The following is an 18,630-nucleotide window of genomic DNA, read 5'->3' as shown; positions in this document are numbered from 1 at the left end:
TTTTTGTGTGTAACATCTTCTGCCATTTTTAGTGTTTGGGTCCACTCCTGTGCCATCTACAGTATTGCCAACCTGAAGCATTCAAAATGAGTCAGGCTCCCCAAAATTGAGAATATATATATATTTTTAAAATCTTGTGATTTTTTTTTTAAGCCAAACTTTTTACTGAGCCTTTAGGAGACATATTTTCAGCTTTCCTCCACAACCAAGAGCGCTAGAAACCTTCTTTAAAACAAACAAGCAAACAAACAAAACCCATCTGAGACTCTCAGATAATGATTCCAGGAACTGGGACTTTAACGAAAAATATAAAAAAAGAAAACCAAATATTGCAACAGACTTGTGATAAAACTGTGAGTTACTAACACTAGTGAATTCTCTGATCCTAAGTGTTTTCACCATCTTAAGCAACTTTGAAAGCAGACTTTAGCAAAGCTAGTCATGACATTTCACAGTATTACCTTATGTATTTCTTATTTTAGCATTATATGTACCATTTCAAATAAATTCACAATGGTAAGTTAGGCCAGACAATATCATCACAAAACTGAGGAAAGTATTAAACAGATATCTAATTTACTGACCTGCTTCTATTAACCATTAAGGACATACATAACTGTACATACACTTAAGTCAATTGATTAAGTACACACACAGCTTTACTTAAGGTTTGGCAGGATCAGGGCCTAAAAAATGACACTGATATTGGGATGTATCTGAAATGACACTGAAGGCAGGTCTACACTTAAAATGCTACATCCGCGCAGCTGTAGTGCTTAAGTGACAACGCTTCCATCCACATAGTTAATCCACCTCCCCGAGAAGCGGTAGCTATGTTGATGGGAGAAGGTCTCTCATCGACATAGTGCTGTCTACATGGGATTTAGGTTGATACAACTATGTAACCTGGGGTGTGGATTTTTCACACCCAAGACTGACTTCATTATACTGATTGTAGGTATGTAATGTAGAGTTGGCCTCAGAACTTGAGTGTTTAAGGGGACAATGACAGGATGTTGTTCTTCATAATTCATCCACCTTAATAGTTATCCTAAGTCTCTTACCTCAAGGAATACAACAATCAATTTTTAAAAACTGATTTTTGGTGAAGTGCTAAATTTAAAAAGCAAATCCCCCACTCCACTGCCCATTCAGTGAGAGATGCAGACTGTCTGTGCACGCACTGATTTGTTCACAACAGGATGGGTTTGTTCTTTTAAATATGCAGTTGCAGCAAAGATTTTTTTTTTAAAGTTGCTGGAATTTAAGGTAGGAGCTGCTGCATGAGACGACAAAGTCTGAGCAATCTTGATGGCTGAGTAATCTTGACAAAGAGACATTCTGTTCTAAATAGTGTGCATAGCAAATCTGAATTTAGAATCCAAGCAAGTTTTATATCAAGGACTAGAAAACTATTTGACCTCTGCTAAATGATCTCTGCTAAGAAGTCACCACTACTGCCAAACCCAAGTGTTTAAAAATCCAGAGAATGGCTTCATCATGAGATTTTTTTTTTTAAAAAAAATAGGGAGTGGGGGGAAGAAGAGTTTATTTGACTTCTGGGTTTTGAGCCTTTATAGTGTACTCAGGTCAGATTTTCAATCTCATTTCCACAACCATGAGGCTAGAAAGTTGCCTTTGTTTAGGAAAGCTGAGATTCTGATGTAATCACTTCTCCCCTGGAACGGAAGCTTCCAGTAAAACATCAAGTATTGGTGAGAGATGGCAACATTGTCAAATAAACCTGTTCCAGCTGAGGAGTTCTTATCTCCAGAGCTAAACTTGGATCCTCTTATTTTTCTTGGAGGGGCTGGATCAAAGTGGAACTAAGCTTGGAGGTCTTAGCTACACTGTGGCATTACACCAGTTTCAGCTGTTAATGGCACGCCTACCCGAAATGGTTCACTCTGAACCACCTATTCAGCACTGGTGCCTGCTTTTGTGGCACGCGCGTAGGGAGTACAGAGGCACCGCCTGTTCCCCCATGTCCCACAAAGGGAAATGAGAGTGTGGGAGGTCTGGACAGACCCTTTGCAGCTTGGTGTCTTTCACACTAGCAGAAAATGTTTTGCCTTCCCTGATCTGCCCCACACATCCCATTTGAGATTCCTAGTTTCCCTTAAGTCATTGTTAGGAGCTAAAGCTCCACAATGGAGCACAGAGTGCAGTGCCTTGTTTTAAACCGTTTCAGACATGCACTTTATTTTGCAAGGAGGAAATTCACCCCTCTGGAGAAGGGCCAGCACAAGATCTATGCACCTTGTGAGTCCTTCAGAGGCTGTTTTTAAGTGGCATTCAGGAGGTGCATTAGGCCTTTGGCATATAGGGGTGTATTTTACTCCTTCATGTGATCTTAAATACGGTAGTGTGTTTTTAAAAAGAGCCTTGTAGGTGCATCAGCACTCCCTGTGGTATAGTCCCCCCTCTAACTTTAACAAATACTCGCTACGCTGACTTTATTCAGAATGTGTATGGCCTCCCTTGTGCAGGTAAAATGGTGCAGGAAGGAGGACCTGCTAAAACAGCTGTGTGGCTTTTGTTCTGCCACATCGACTCTGCAGATCGGGGAGTGGGTGTGGTTGGGGATCATTGCATTAGCAGGGGAAAACCCTGCAGCAATCTGCACCCATCCCCACCCCCACCCCCATCTGCCCTCCTCCCACTAGCTGGCCGCCTGGGCATGCAGATCCCCCTGAGGGTGTAGCAAAGCCAAAAAAGGGAAGTTTCTGATGCCCAGAGCAAATAACATGCCTGTTTTCAAGGGAAATGTGCCAAGTAGAACAGCTGTTTCCTGACTTCTCCTCCCTCTCTGGTGAGCAGTCAGGTGCAGCTGAGCTCTTGTGTTGTGGTGGAACAGAGGTTGCAGGGCCGGCTCCAGGCACCAGTGAAGGAAGCAGGTGCTTGGGGCAGCCCATGGAAGGGGGTGGCACATCGAGGTCTTCGGCGGCAATTTGGCGGTGGGTCCCTCAGTCCCTCTTGGAGGGAAGGACCCGCTGCCAAATTGCCACAGAAGAATGACGCGACGTGGCAGAGCTGCCACCAAAGTGCTGCCAATCGCAGCTTTATCTTTTTTCCCACTTCACTGCTTGGGGCAGCAAAAAAGCTGGAGTCGGTGCTGAGAGGTTGAAAGTATCTATGTGGTAGTGGGGACCACAGGTGCCAACTTTGTGGGTGCTCCAGACCTGGAGCACCCACAGAAAAATAATAGTGAGTGCTCAGCAGCCACCTGCCAAACAGCTGTTTGGTGGGCTCTGCCAATTAGCTCTTCCTCCTCCCTCCTAGTGCCTCCTGTCCACCACAGATCAGCTGTTCAGCGGTGAGCAGGAAACACTGGGAGGTAGAGGGAGGAGCGGGGGTGGGAAGAGGTGGAGTGAAGGCAGAGTGCTCAGGGGAGGGGGCGGTGTGGGGGGTGAGAAGAGGCAGGGTGGGGATAGAGCCTTGGGGGAGGGGGTGGAGCAGGGACAGGAAGAGGTAGAGCAAGTGTGGGGCCTTGGGGGAAGGGGCGGAGTGGGGTGGGGCCTTGTGGCAGAGAGGGGGTGGAGCACCCGGAGAGAAAGCTGAAAGTCAGCCCCTGTGGTGGGGAGACACACTTCAGGCTTTTGCCCTCTGTATAGTGCTCTTACCCATTTTCTACATGCGCTCTGATTTTTTTCCCTTCCCCTCTCAATATGCAGCAGAAGGGAGCAAATGAGCCTCCAGAAATTATTTTTCCTGCAAGACTCCAGTTACAATAAGTTCAGCCAAGAGTGCATTTTTACTTTAAAAACAAGGACCTTAACAAGTGTACGGTAACACTATCCCTTCTTACAATAAGGACCTTGTGTCTAAGCTGACTGCTATTTCTTCTGCAAGTCTAATTAAATGTTCAGCCAAAACACAAACCCCAAGAAATAATTTTATTTTTCAGCCAGTTTTTGATAACTTCTCTTTAGTTATCATATGTAAAAACCTGATTCCTTAGTCTAGATTCTTAGGTAGGGACTGACCCTTGTAACCTTCATGCATCTAAAACACCCATTTAAATCAATTGGGTGAGCATAGAATGCAAGATCAGGTCCACACTCTTGATTTAAGTCAGCTTAATTATTCTTCGCTTGTCGGTGTGTGTAATTTTGCCCTATCAAACTTTGGCTATGTCTACACTTAAAATGCTACAACTTCACTGATGTAGTGCTTCATTGCAGACAGTACCTACACTGACGGGTGGGGTTCTCTCATCTCTAGGTAATTTACCACCCTGAAGAGGTGGTAGGTAGATCAACAGAAGAATTCTTCTGTTAACCTAGCACTGTCTACATCAGTGTTATGTTGGCTTAGCTCTGTCTCTAAAGGATGTGGATTTTTCTGCTGATGTAACTTTTCAGTGTAGACCAGACCCTCATGTTGTGTAAGATGAATAGATAAAGTTTTCTTAGATCCCTGGTTGATTTGATTTCAGAACCGTGTTAGGGAGTAGGGAGAAGTGATGCAGTCATTCATTTCCTAGGCTGTCTACACTACAAACTTATGTCAACTCAAGTTACATCGGCATGCAGCCACCGCAGTTAGCATGTTGCTAGTGTGCATGTGTACTTGGCTCCTTGTATTGATGGTGTGCGTTGTCACCAGGAGTACTTGGATTGATGCAGAGTGTGGTGCACCATATGTAGGCATCCCACTGTGCAACTTGCAACTGTCCCCAGTGCACTGTCTTTTGGGAAGTTTTGGCAATGCATGATGGGTACAAGCAAGGACTTTCTTTCCCGATTGGCACATTACCATTGGGGATGTGGAAATGCCAGGGGTGAAAGTAGGTTGGTACCACGTACCGCTAAGAAGCTGGTACTGGCCTGTATGCAGCCCATGTTAAAGCGCTGCCACAGCAACACTTTACCGTCACTGCCCCTTTTGCTCCCCCTGTCGGCGGCCCTGCCGGTAGGGACCCTACCAGCAGGGCCGCTGATGGGGCAGAGAGGGTGCAGAAGGGGCAATGACTTAAAGCACTGTGGCAGCATTTTAATGTTGTTGCCTGTTTTTCCCCCCTCCCGGGTCACCGATGGAAGGTGGAGGGGGGGCAAAAGGGGCAGCTGCCCCTGGGCTGGCGATTTAAAAGTGCCCAGGGGTCCTGGCCACCGCTGCCACAGTAGCAGCAGTGGCCGGAGACCCGGGCTTTTAAATCGCTGTTGGAGCCCCAGGTGGCATGAGCCAGACAGCACGGAGGGGCTGGCTGAGGGAGGCTGACTCCCAGTCCCCCTCCCCCTTTCCGCCCAAGGCCCAGCCCCTTCTGGGGATCTGGAGCCAGGCCCCCGTACAGGTAAGTGTTTTTTATTACTTTCTCCCATGGGAAATGCTAATAGTAATCCTGGGGGACCCAGCCTATCCCTTGCTCCCCGGACTCATGAAGCTGTATGCCAACCAGCTCAACAGCACTACAGTCTTACTTCTGCTTGGGATTGCTTGTGCTTGGTGCCACAGCACCTGCCATGGTGAGTGTGGCCTTTCAGGGCTTGGGGAAATGAAGAGGGAATTTCCCAGTTGCATGATTGTAATAGTACAGGGCAATGGGACTGAATTCTGGCACCCTTTTCCTCAGGAAGTGGGGATTTTAGCTGACATCTCACTCCTGAGGGTAACAGAGGCTGAGAGAGCACAGCTGCTGTTGGCATCCCGAGCCGCCCAGACCCATATGCATGGGCAGCGGGTATAATAGGCCAAGGTGCTGCCGCTGACCTGCTGCCAGACAACTGGGTTGAGGTGGCCCCGCCCGTACCCCAAGACCCCCACCGCCTCCTCCACTCCACCCCCCACGAAGGTCCCCACTGCTTGCCGCATCCCTCTTCCTTGGGACGGGGGAGTGAGGAGTGATGCAGAGTGCCAGCGGCCAGCTGACTGAGGAGGCTCAGCCAGACGCTGGGGCTGGCGGCTTGGCAGTGGGAGGAGCTGGCGCTCAGGGAGGCTGCCAGCTCGGCCCGGCGCTATGGCCGGCCTGACTCTGGCACCACTGGGGCTGGCCTGATGTCTCAGCCTGGCACTGGGGCTCACCCAGCGCTCGGGGGTGGGGCATTGGGGCCAGCAGGCCCAGGCTCCTCCAGTTAGGTGGGGGCCCTCAGGGCTTTTCCTTTTGGGGAGGGGTTCAGGGCTCCAGTGTGTGTGTGTGGGGGGGCGGGGCCTTGGGCAGAACCTCCCCAAAGCAAGGGTTCATCTGCTGCCCATGCCCATATGCTGATCATCTGTGTACTGCAATGGTGCCTGCTGAAGTAACTGCTGAGTGGCATGGGAAAGTGTCCTACTGTGGAGGAAGAAATAAGGCAGCTCTCCCTAGAAACTTTTGGCAGAGGATTGCAGACTCCTTGACATGCAGCTTTTTGTAAAAGTGGCACATCTGTGGCTCAGCAGTGGATCGATAGTTGGTCTCCCTGGCCTTTCGGTATGCTTGACACAGGTCCTCGGCTTTCATGTGGCACTGCTGCTGGTCCCTGTCATGCTCCTTCTCCTGCATCCCCTGAGCAATCTTCTCCTAGATGTCTTGTTGACATTTCTACAGCTGGTTCCTGGCTGTGCAGGCACAGCTGCTTATCCCCACATGCGCAGGAGATCCATCCAATATCTCCTGTCTATTTCATGCAGGAGTGCGGCTGGAGCGTGTTGCTGACATGATCAGCTGGCTAGTTGCACTCAACAATGGAGAGCTGCTAGATGTGCTCACCATGCCAGGCAACCGGGAAAAGGAATTTAAAAAGTTTGCAGGGTTTTAAAGCAGAGGCGGGGCTTCTGGTCTCTGTGGCCCCCTGAGCAGTGCAATTCACTATGGTGACCAGAACAGGGGCATTGTGGGACAGCTGCTGGAGGACAGTTAGGGTTGACATAAGTAATGCAGTGTCTACATAGGCACTGTATTCACCTAAATACATCAACTATGGCTCTACGCTGCTTGGGGTGGTGGTGTTACTATGTCGGCGTAACAGGGAGCTTACCGTGGTAGGAGACCCATTTAAATGTAGAGACATGCACAGCTAGGTCGATGTAAGCTGTCTTGCCTCAGCCTAACTTTGTAGTGTAGACCAAGCCATAGTCTCCAAACAGGCAACTGAACTTTGCATCCAAGACAAAAGTTCAATCTGACACAGAGGTTGTTATAGTCTCTGCTATACTCCATCCCCAGTGGTGAGAGAGTCCTTTCTCTATAGAATTCAGTCTATTCTCAAACTAAGATAAGAGCATACATTTGATCCCTGCAGGTCTCATGGGTATCCTCCCAAATAAGGGGACTCGCGCACACATTCCAAACAAGGAAGAATCATCCATGGAGCACCACACAAAAGGAATCGTCTTCGTGTCCTACAGTAAATGAAATGATTCAACTATGGGTTTTTTTTCTAGCAGGAGAATTAAGTACAGTTCCCCCAAATGAATGCTGTAACATTCTGTAATTCTTTATCAGGTGCAATATGGTATTCTGTCAGAGAAAATAAATAGCTTTTTAAATAATAAAGTTTTGGTTTTGTTAAAGGATATAGAAATGATGTCTCAAGTTCCAGTAGATAGACTTCTTTCTGTAGATTCTTTATGTACTCTGCCTCAATTGAACTCAGCGTGTCCATTTGTCTGCAGAGAGAGAAAGAAAAGCAAAGGTGAGGTGGTGTGTTTGTTTGTTGTTTTTTGTTACAAAGTATATTCCAATATACTCTAGAGGAGTGGAGGGCAACATGCGGCCTGCACGCAGTTGGTCAGGGTAATTCCACTGGCGGGCTGCAAGACTGTTTGTTTACATTGGCCGTCTGCAGGCATAGACCCCTGCAGCTCCCAGTGGCCGCGGTTTGGCATTCCTGGCCAATGGGAGCTGCAGGAAGTGGCCGCTGTTGGCAGGCTGCAGGTTGCCCATCACTGCTCTAGAGGCTATACCCACAGTGGCATCTGTTTGTCGCTGCTCCTTTGAAAATCAACCTTCGCCCCTATGAAAGTAACTGTCTCATTTATGGAAGCTGGCAAATAAATCTGTTACAAAAAAGAGGAGGAAGGTGAGGTGTCTAATCTGCTTTTGTGCTACTGGTTCCTATTACCGAGTAATGGGCCTTCAGATGGCAAGACAATCAATGTCAAAGACTCCTACATGCCTATGTTTTGTTTTGGTTTAGTTCTTTAATAATTCTTGAGCCACTATATGGGACAGATCTTACCTTTTGGTTTCAGCAAAGCCATAGTCTATATTATCTTATCCTTAATACACAAGGTTGCAGTGGTCGGGACAGAAAAACTTGTGATGGGATCTGTATGAAAGTCCATATTTTCTGCCTTTAGTTCTGACTTCAAAATATAATTAGAGCTTCAGGTTCTATACTGACTGCAACTTCCAGTCTTAGTAAACTTTTTTATGACACTTCAATATTTATAGCATAAATTGAACATGTACTTCTGAGATCCATCTTTACTGATTTATTTTCAAATAAGCATTTTCCCACCTTGGATTAAAAAACAAACAAATTACCCCCCCCACCTCCTCCACTACCCAAATTCAAGAGCTGATTGGAACCAGCATGTAGGCCATTCACCTCTGCCTCAGGCTGAGAATGATGTTTCCTCTTAGGATATGTCTATACTGTAATTAAAAACTCGTGGTTGGCCTTTGCTAACAGATTGGACTCCTACCTCACAGGGACTAGAGCCTGGGGCATCTTCAGCACAATTAAACAGCTCTGAGAGCCCGAGCCCTGTGAACCTGAGTCAGCAGGCAGGGGCCAGTCAAGGGTGTCTAATTGCAATGTAGACATAAGGTCTGATTCAAGTTTATCTCCATCCTTCAGCAACCTGGAGTTCCCACACTTCTCAGATGGCAGTGTGCAGACAGCAGGAGCTCAATCAATCAATGACATAGATGGGAGGGGGGTGGGGTTGGTTTGAAGAAAATAAAATCCATGATATATGCCAAGCTGCTTCCTCTGCTGGGTTTTTGTAGGTCTCTTATTTCATGCCTTTCAAAAGCTATGACAGAGTCATGTGCCACGTCCGGCATTAACAGTTTGAATGCTGTGCTAAGCAGTCAATGCTATTTGCAAGTTGTGATCTCCAGGACGGTGTTCTCTCAGCTGTTTTCATTCTTCTGAATCACTCCAGTCTGGTCTCATCTCCTTACCCTCCCCCTTCCCTGCCCACAAGGGTTGTTCTGCAGCTGTTTCTCAACCTCTTGGGACTTCTCCACCTACCATTTCACACTATTGATGGCCCCTGTGTCTATCCAGCCACCACATAGGCAGCTTGAACAAGGAGACACCACTTTACAGCTGCACCAGAGCACTACATGCACAGCCTTGGGGTGGGACTGGGGGAAGGTGACTTCATGTATCTCTTGTACCCTCCTTCCCCTTGGATTCTGGGCTGCTGTGGTGGCTGGTATAGGCACAAGCATGTGTTTTAGCAGCTTCTGAGCTGCTCTTATTTACAGCAGGGCTGCAAAGCAGCCCAGAAATCCCTGTAACTTTCAGCACTACGCAGACACACCCCTGCATCTTCCCTACACTGCAACAGGGGGGCCATTTATGACAGCCCTGCACAGCTGCTGACATAGGGAAATTCTCCCCAGGACAGTTGTGGCTCCTTTATGGCCCTGAAGCCTCCATAATCTGGCCCTAAAACTTTATTTGCTAAATAGCTGAGGGCCCTAGGCTCCAGTCCTGTGAGTGAAGGGGATTTAAACATGCAGCTGCAGGTGTGGCAGGGTGTAAAAGTTCCTAGCAGAGCCAGGCAAGCAAGGGGTGGGAGAGACTAGAGTGCTGCAGAGTAGTGGGAAGGCTTTGTGTACATGGCTCCCCCAAACTTCAGAGGGGCTCAGCTCCTTCCTTGTGAGAAGATATTCAACAGGAGGTTCTGCCAGAGCTTCTCAGGCCCCCTCTTGCATGGTTCTCCAGTGGAGGGAGTGAAGTAGTCCAATAGAGCATTAAAAATATTCCTGACTCATTTTGTTAATTACACTGTAGTATTAAAAATGAAAATATTAAAAACCATTCAGCGTTATGCTTATGTTGGACACTGAAAAGGAACGAATCCATCTCGGTATTGTTTCTAGCCAGTTTTCATATTTATACACTATCACAATGTTCTGATGGCTGGGATGGGCTGCAAACACTGCAGGGAATGGATTAGCTTAAAGAAACACTGTTTCCCTTGGATTTTAAATCATGGAAACATTTGTACTGCTCTGAAGTATTGTAAATACTTGTCACACAAAAGTGAAATTTGAGGCCTTCAAATGAAGCTCTTCTCTTTTATCCCCCTTTTAATGAGTGAAAAGGTGTTAGCAATGTTAACTATAATAATCCAAGTTATCCAGAAACAGTGAATTTCAAGCTTCCTTAAAAAGAAAAATTCTAGTTTTGTGCTATTAGGCTATGGGCAGAAGTGATTCATTTAAAAGACATACAAGCCTGGGTACCCCTGCGGAGTCTCTCACACATTTGTAGACAAACACATCATCAGTGCTCACAATGCAATATCATTTTCCTAATGACTCTGCTGCCTGATATATGCCTTCCTCTCCTACGCTTTCTTCTACTGGCTTCCCTATGGCTGGAAATTAGAGAGACCAGGTGGGTGAGGTAATATCTTTTATTTCAGTGGTTTTCAAACTGGGGTATGTGTATCCCTAGGGCTACACAAGCTCTCATCAAGGGGTAGGTGAGAAAAATCCTGTAACGATGGACAATGCACTTTATTTAGTAAGACTTGGCAATCTAATCATAGGTATAGTATGCCCCTATCTCAGCTGGGGGTATGTGGTAGACTACATTATTTGGAAAGGGGTATGCAGCCTAAAAAGTTTGAAAATCAGTTTTATTGGACCAACTTCTGTTGGTGAGAGAGACGAGCTTTCTAGCTTACAAAGAGCTTATGTTCAGGTCTGGGAAACATACTCAGGGTATGTCTACACTACCCACTGGATCGGCGGGCAGTGATCGATCCAGCGGGGGTTGATTTATCGTGTTTAGATGCAATAAATTGATCCCCGAGTGCTCTCCTGTCAACTCCTGTACTCCACTGCTGTGAGAGGCCCAGGCGGAGTCGATGGGGGAGCTGCAGCAGGCGACTCACCACGGTGAAGACACCACGGTAAGTCGATCTGAGTACATCGACTTCAGCTACATTATTCACGAAGCTGAAGTTGCGTAACTTAGATCGATTCCCCCCTTCCCCCCAGTGTAGACCAGGCCTCAGAACGTCACAACTAAATACAAGATGGAACCGATTGTTTAGCATAAGGAGTTAACACATATTTTAAGGGACCATTCAAGGTGAAATAGCCCATTAAGACCTTTAGCGCTTTAACGTGGGTGTGTAGTTGCAGCACCAGCGCTGGGAGAGCTCTCTCCCTGTAAAAGAACCACCCCCACGAGAGGAGTAGCTCCCAGCGCTGGTGCACTGTCTACACTGCCACTTTACAGTGCTGAAACTTGCAGCGCTCAGGAGGGGTGTTTCTTCACACCCCTGAGCGAGAAAGTTTCAGTGCTGTAAAGTGTCAGTGTAGACAAGGCCTAAGAGAGTTGGGGCATGTCTACACTTGCTCTTTAAAGAGAAAAAGTCCCTTTTTTGTGCAAAAACTATGGGAGCGTCTACACTTGCCAATGACTTTTTGCAGTGAAACTCAGAAGTTTCACTGCAAAAAGAAACCCCCCTCCATGAGAGGTGTACAGCTCTTACAGGTGATGCTTTTGTGGTGATCTGCAAGTGAAGACACGTTCTTCCTGTTTACACAGCTTTTAGCCTCCTGAGGAGATCCCACAGTGCCGAGGTGAGCACTCTAGCCAGCAGCTCTGCTGCTCTGTTGCCAGGTAAACAGACATCCACCCCTCCCCCTGTAAAGCCCCCGGAACTTTGAAACTCCCCTTCCTGTTTTCTTGGCAAGTGCTCACTTATCTGGCCGGGTGACAATTCCTGCTCCCAATCCCCTGCTTGCAGCAATATTGAGCTACTGGAGCTGATCAGTATCTGGGGAGAGGAGGCTGTGCAGGAACCCAGGATGCCCCACGATCACCCCCCTCCCTTCCCACAAGACCCATCATCAAACTGGAGAGAGCTGCACTATAGGATAGCTGCCCTAGAGCAGTGCTCTCATCGGAGAGGGAAGTGCTGCTAATGTAAACACATTCTGACATCCAAGGAATTAAATGACTACACAAACCAGCGCTTTACTTTCACCAGTTCCCTATCACCGGTGAAACTTACAGCTCAAAAACTCTGCAAGTGTAGACATACCCTTAAGCACCGAACTCCCATTGACTTTCCCTTTGGCATATTTAAAATTCCTACCCCCCACTCTCATCTTAAACCCCCCCAAAAAACTTCTTCCATGAGCCTTATCTCACCTATTCTCTTCCATCAAGGAGGGTTAGGCCGAGCAGGTCTACAAAAACACGGCAGACGCACAGCTGCACTGCTGTAGCACTTCAGTGAAGATGCTACTGTGCCAATGGGAGGAGCTTTTCCTGTCAGGGTAGTTAATCCACCTCCGTGAGAGGTGGTAGCTATTGGATGGGAGAAGCTCTCCTGCCAACATAGTGCTGTCTACACTGGGGGTTAAGTCAGTATAACTGCATTGCTCGGGGAGGGGGTGGATTTTTCACACCCCTGAGCGACATAGTTATACCAATGTAAGTTTATAGTGTAGACCTGGCCTTAGAAAAAGAGGGAGGAAAAGAAAGCTTAACATCCTTACTCTGGCCCCGATCCACCAAAGCACTTAAGCAAGTGAACAGTCCTACTGAATCAACTGGAATTAATCATATTTAAAATTAAGCATATGCTTAAATGCCTTGTTAGATCAGGGCCAGAGTGTTCAGCATGTTGCTAAAATCAAACTGTTAATCTGTAGCTTGTTTCCTAATCGGTATACCACCTCCTCCTCCTATACATTGTCTTAGACTGGAAGTTCTTTGAGACAAGGACTCTGTGACATTTGTCTACACTCCAAAGCACTTAGCACACTTTTGAGACTATATAAATAATAACTTTTCTGTTAAACAAGGAACACCAAGAGGATTCTAATCTTCACATATGCCAGGAAAGCAATTTTAAAAGGTAGTTTAATTTGGAGGAAGAGTTGCTAGTAGCTTTATAGTAAGCAAACGGTCTGACAAATCTATACAAGTAAAGAGCCAATTGGGCTCCAGCGGTAGGTAATGTGCATATATATTCAGATTATAATACAGTACTGTCCATCCCAATATTGCCTAAATATCTTTTTGAAACAACGTTCACAGAAAATCCTTAAGGGGTGTTATACTGCTGTTCTACTCACTTGAAACTAGGTGCCAGGTTGCGTGTGTGAGTCATTTTTGAAGCAGAGAATTTCTTTGACTTTTCTGGAATTAGAAATGGCACAGTACACTCCGTTATGCACACACTAGGAATATATCATTGATGCAGATATTTAATTGACATGATCTTTAAAATTCAAAGGTTTGATGCACATTTTCAACTTTCGTAATGTTTAGATACAGCTTGAAGTGTTAAATTCTACTCATCTTGTTTTATCCTACTGATTTCAATAGTGTGATAGGATTATGCACATGAACAAAGTGAGCAGAATTGGGCTAACATTCTCTCTCCTCACCCTGTGGGGTTTTTTGGTCTTATATTTGACTATGGGCTATGTTGTGTTATATTAAAATAATATACATCTTTAGGTTTCTAAACTCTTTTTTTACCTTGATGACAGTTTAGACTCATTCTATTGTCTCTCTGTCACAGATGTTTAGAAATAAGATCTTTAATTGTGATTAATACCAAGCACTAAATGTTTTACATGAAATTCACATATTTTATTAAAAAAAAGACACAATTTGAGGTGGCTTTGAGTACCAATTTGCATTTAGAGACAAAAATATCCTAAAAATCAAGCAGCCTAAATATTGCTAATGCACACTCCAATTCACATACATAGTAAAGTGAAACGTTAAGTAGTCGTGCTTGAGTTTCCACTTTTGGAAGTTTGTCCAATGAAGTAAAATCCTGCCACTCAGTGGGGTGACATGGATTTTATTTTAGCACATCACAACCCAATTTTCCCACATGATTATGTTTTTCAGGCTTTAGAGCTGATTCCAGAGCTGGTCTCACAAACACTGCTGGTGACGCATGGAGTCTCCCTGAGGAAATCAATTTAATGTTGGAAAGAACAGGACAGATGGCAGCCTTAGGCTGAGTGATCCCTGTGTTGAAGTTAATTAATTTAAGGGTAAGTTATGGCTCTCTTTAGTCCTTACTGGGTCAAAACTCCCTGTGGGGGGGAGGATTTCAGGATTTGATCCTCAAAGCTGAATTTGGTCCTAACTTACACACTGTGTGACCGATGAATTCAGTTGGGTTGTGCAGGATGAATGTTACTGCTGAATTGGCCATCAGTCAAGAAAGTGCTTTGGGATCCTTCCAGATGAAAGGTACAATATAAATATGGGTAATAATTGTCATTCCTCCTTCCTCCCCTCCCCCACACTGTCCGTCCTGCTTCTTTACTAGTAACATAGATTCTAGGCATCTCGGGCTTCAGGTCTGATTCAGTTGGAGGCATTTTTATTCTATGCTACAGCTCGTTTTTGTCTCAAAATAAAGTAAAATGACCCTCTGGTCTCCTTTGCAACTTGCTTCCAGGATCTTCGTTACAAACTAGTCCCAAGGACAATCCTCTCCCAGTTCCCCCCAGCACTGACAGCACACTGGTCATTCACACACAAGCAGACAGCATTGCTGGGCTTGAAGACTTACCAGGCTGCATCTCCTGCATGTATCGTTCAGAGGAAGGAGCAGTGCAGAAGAGTAACAGCTTAAATGCCTTGGGAGATTGGAAACTCTTGCTGTCTCTGCCCAGCCTTGTTTGCCAACCTTGCTGCTGCTATAGAAACCATTTACCAGCGCAGACTCCTTTGTGCAGAGAGGGCTGGTGCTGCACTACACTGGCCACTGGGGGCTCAGTTTACTCGATTTAAAGGGCCCTAGGATTTTTGAAGGATATAGGTGGCTGCTATGATGGATTGGGGCAGAAAAAAATATTATTGTTTCCCTTTAACAGTGGATGCAATTGATCAGCTGGGACAGTAAAATAGAATTAATAAGAAAATTAAAAATAGCGGAGAAAATTGTGGAGAAAATCAGCCACCAAAGGAGTATCCAAACTCCCACATCAGGCAGTTTTATGCTCTTTTCCATCTGTGCTTGTCTTTGAGTGGGGAAGCTGTGTGGTAAACTGACTAAAGCTTGGCAGCCCGATGAGGCTACTGCACTATTGCCAGTCCCAAGTATTCAAAAATAATCAGACACCCCAAAATCACAGATTTGGCTTTAAACTCATGACATTTTAAAAACATGTTGGGGGGCTTTTCATTTGCCTCCTGGTTTTTGAGTCTTTAGGGTTGTCTGCAACCATGAGGGCTAGAAATGTTGTAAATGAAAGCTGAAATTCTCCTGGAATCACAGTGTGATTGTTTCCCCCCTGCTGGGGTGCCACCTGGAACTGGGGTACCACTGAGCCCTCTGACCCACCAGCCTGGGCTCCCTCTCATACCGTGCTGCTGTGAAAAGCTGCAGACATGGTCCCGGCCTTACACTTCAACCAACATACATACAGATAGGGAACCACCCAGTGATGAGCTGCCAATATCTTAACAACTGGTTCCCTATAAAAAGTTCTGATTTAAGGGATGTGCCACAGTATGTATTTTTTGTACCAATAGGGTTACCATATGTCCATATTTTCCTGGGAGGAAAATTTAAATTTTAAAAATTCCTCCCGGACAGCGATTTAAGAACCAAAAAGCCTGACATGTCCAGGAAAATACGGCTGTATGTTAACCCTACCTAAAGTTCTTTTTTAAAAAGATGGGTCTGAACTAGAAATGAGCTCCATTTCACATGTGTGGGTCCCTGCCACTCCCTGGGGGTGTGCTAGGGTGACCAGATGTCCCAATTTTATAGGGACAGTCCCGATTTTTAGGTCTTTTTCTTCTATAGGCTCCTATTACCTCCCACCCCCGTCCCAATTTTTCACACTTGCTGTCTGGTCACCCTAGGGTGTGCACATGTGCGGGTCCCAGCTGGTCTCTGCCCCCCTCATTGAAGCAGGTGTGCAGGGTTACTGCCCTGGGAACTGCAGGGCACCAGTGGACATGGGGCCGGCTGCAGACAGGGGCGTGGGCAGGGCTAGCTGGAGACAAGGGGTACAGGGCTGGCTGTGGGCAGGGTAGGGGGTGCGGAGCTGGCTGGAGACAGGAGGGATGTGGGGCTGGCTGGCTTTGGGCAGGGCCACAGGGAGGGTGCGGCAGGGGTTGGCTGGAGACAGGGCAGGGGGTGCGGCAGGGACTGGCTGCAGGCAGGGCAGGGGGTGTGGGGCTGGTGCGGGTAGTGCAGGGGGTGCGGGGCTGGCTGGAGACAGGGGTGTGGGGCTGGCTGGCTTCAGGCAGGGCCGCAGGGGGGTGTGCGGCATGGGTTGGCTGGAGACAGGAGTGTGGGGCTGGCTGGAGGCAGGGCAGAGGCTGACTGGAGGTAGGGGCTGCCTGCAGGCAGGGCAGTGGGGTGCGGGGCTGGCTGGAGATAGGGGTGTATGGGGCTGACTGGCTCCGGGCAGGGACGCAGGGGGGTGTGGCAGGGGTTGGCTGGAGACAGAGGAGTGCAGGACTGGCTGGCTTTGGGCGGGGGGGCTGCGGCAGGGGTTGGCTGGAGATAGGGCAGTGGGTGTGGCAGGGGCTGGCTGTGGGCAGGGGGTGCAGGGCTGGTGCAGGCAGGGTAGTGGGGTGTGGCGCTCCAGCTCTGTGTTTTTTTTTTTCCCCGTAGATGGCACTCCGGCTTGGCTTTTTTTTTTTTTTTTTTGCTTTGGCGGCGCTCTGGACCTGCCCCCCCATGTGTCCCAATATGAGACTTGGACAGGAGCCTGGAGGGATTTGATTGAGATCAGATGAGGAGCCTGGTGGGGAGGGAGATTGGGACATGGACAGGCCACCTTGAGGGGGAGACTAGGACTGGGATGAAAAGCCAGAGAGCTGGAAATTAGAAGAGACAGGAAGTGGGAGGCAGTGTTCCGTAATGGCTAGGGAGCTGGACTGGGAGGCAGGAGACCTGCTGTGTGATGCTGGGCAAATTGCTAGAAGAGACAGGAAGAGGACAGGGTGGAAGGGAAGGGGGAGAAGGATTCAGGTCATGGGGGAAGAGAGGCAGGTAGGTCTATGACCACAACACCATAGTCATCTGACCTCTGGAATAGAACCCAAGATTCCTGAGTCTTCACAGTCCTTTGGCATCAGCAAATAGCTGTTAAAACCACTGAGAAAAGTGCTTGTCCCATCTCCCCTCTAATGGTGTTCTACATAGAGGATAATAACCCACTACTGCTGTCTGTTACTCTGTTAGCTCAAATAGCAGAGATCCATGTTGTGGATCTAAAGGTTCTGACCCTGTTGATGAACCATGTGGGTGTCAATATGATTTCACATGGTGGAATTTCTGTTTCCTCAGTTTGCTTTTAATAAAACCTAGGAAATTACATTAAAAACCCCACTATGTTAAAAGAACACTTAAGATTGCAATGTCAAGCACTCAAAATTTAGAAAAGGCCAAAATTAAGGTTACCTATGTAACCTTAATTTGGCTCCCTTGTGCATAATGTTATAGTCTTTAATTAGACTCATAGAGCATCAGGGTGGGAAGGGACCTCAGGAGGTTATTTATTCTAACCCCCTGCTTAAAGCAAGGCCCCTCCCCAGACAGATTTTTGCTTCAGATCCCTAAATGGCCCCCTTAAGGACTGAACCCCCAACTGTGGGTTTAGCAGGCTAATGCACAAACCACTGAGCTATCCTTCTCCTTGAGTCAGCTGCTATTTCTTCCACAGGACCCCTGCCCCATTCAGTGCACTGAATGGATGGTGGTCAAGGGATGAATCACAGCTGTACAGTGAAGGAGACTCTTGGATACAGGACCCCTGCCTTATTTATTGCAGAAGTTAAGTGTGGGTGATGAATGAGGCAGGAGTTACAGGAAGAAAAGGAATGATCTCATGGTTAAAGCACTTGAATGCTGCCCTGGTGAATTGGATTCTCCGTCTGCCTCTGCCACAGAGTTTATATATGATGCTGGGCCAGGGGCATGCACAAGGGGGTCCAACCAGGGGCACAGCCCCTCAGTAATCAGCAGGGGCACAGAACTCCTCTGGGGCCCGGGCAGGGGGAACTGACAGCTCCTCCAGCCCAGGGGGCAGGGTGGGGAGTGCATAAGAGCTCATCCAGCCCTGGGGCTGTGGCAGGAGGAACAGAACATGCCCCTCTAACAGCAGTCAAATTTTTATTCCTGCGCACACCCCTGTGCTGGGCAAGTCACTGACACAAAACTTTTCACAGGTGGTCACTAATTGTGTGTTCCTCACTTTCTGAGTGTCCAAACTGAGACACCTGGGGTCTGATTTGCAGAAGTGCTGCTGAGCACTCACAGCTGCAACTGCAGTCAGTGGGAGCTCTGAACATATAAAATGTTATATAATGCTAAGTACACTGAAAAAATCAGGTTGGAGGTATCTCAAACTGGGCATCCAAAACTAATAGATACTTCTAACCTTACATCTCTTTGTGTAGCCCATCTGTAATGTAGGGCTAACAGTACCCCCTCATCTGACAGCGATGT

At 47.1% G+C, this 18,630-nt stretch overlaps 1 long non-coding RNA gene across 1 annotated transcript; it reads right to left on the bottom strand.

Moving 5' to 3' along the window:
* Positions 1-7,477: 7,477 nt before the first annotated feature.
* LOC123363474 lies at positions 7,478-14,829 on the bottom strand. Its single transcript, XR_006576769.1, has 3 exons — positions 14,731-14,829; positions 13,265-13,328; positions 7,478-7,584 (listed from the first exon to the last, which is right to left on the bottom strand). It is a non-coding gene; the product is annotated as an uncharacterized LOC123363474 (long non-coding RNA).
* Positions 14,830-18,630: the final 3,801 nt, after the last annotated feature.

Source organism: Mauremys mutica, chromosome 2 (genome assembly GCF_020497125.1).
Source record: "Mauremys mutica isolate MM-2020 ecotype Southern chromosome 2, ASM2049712v1, whole genome shotgun sequence".
Classification (NCBI taxonomy): Eukaryota; Metazoa; Chordata; order Testudines; family Geoemydidae; genus Mauremys; species Mauremys mutica.
This window is presented reverse-complemented; position numbering and strand designations above follow the sequence as displayed.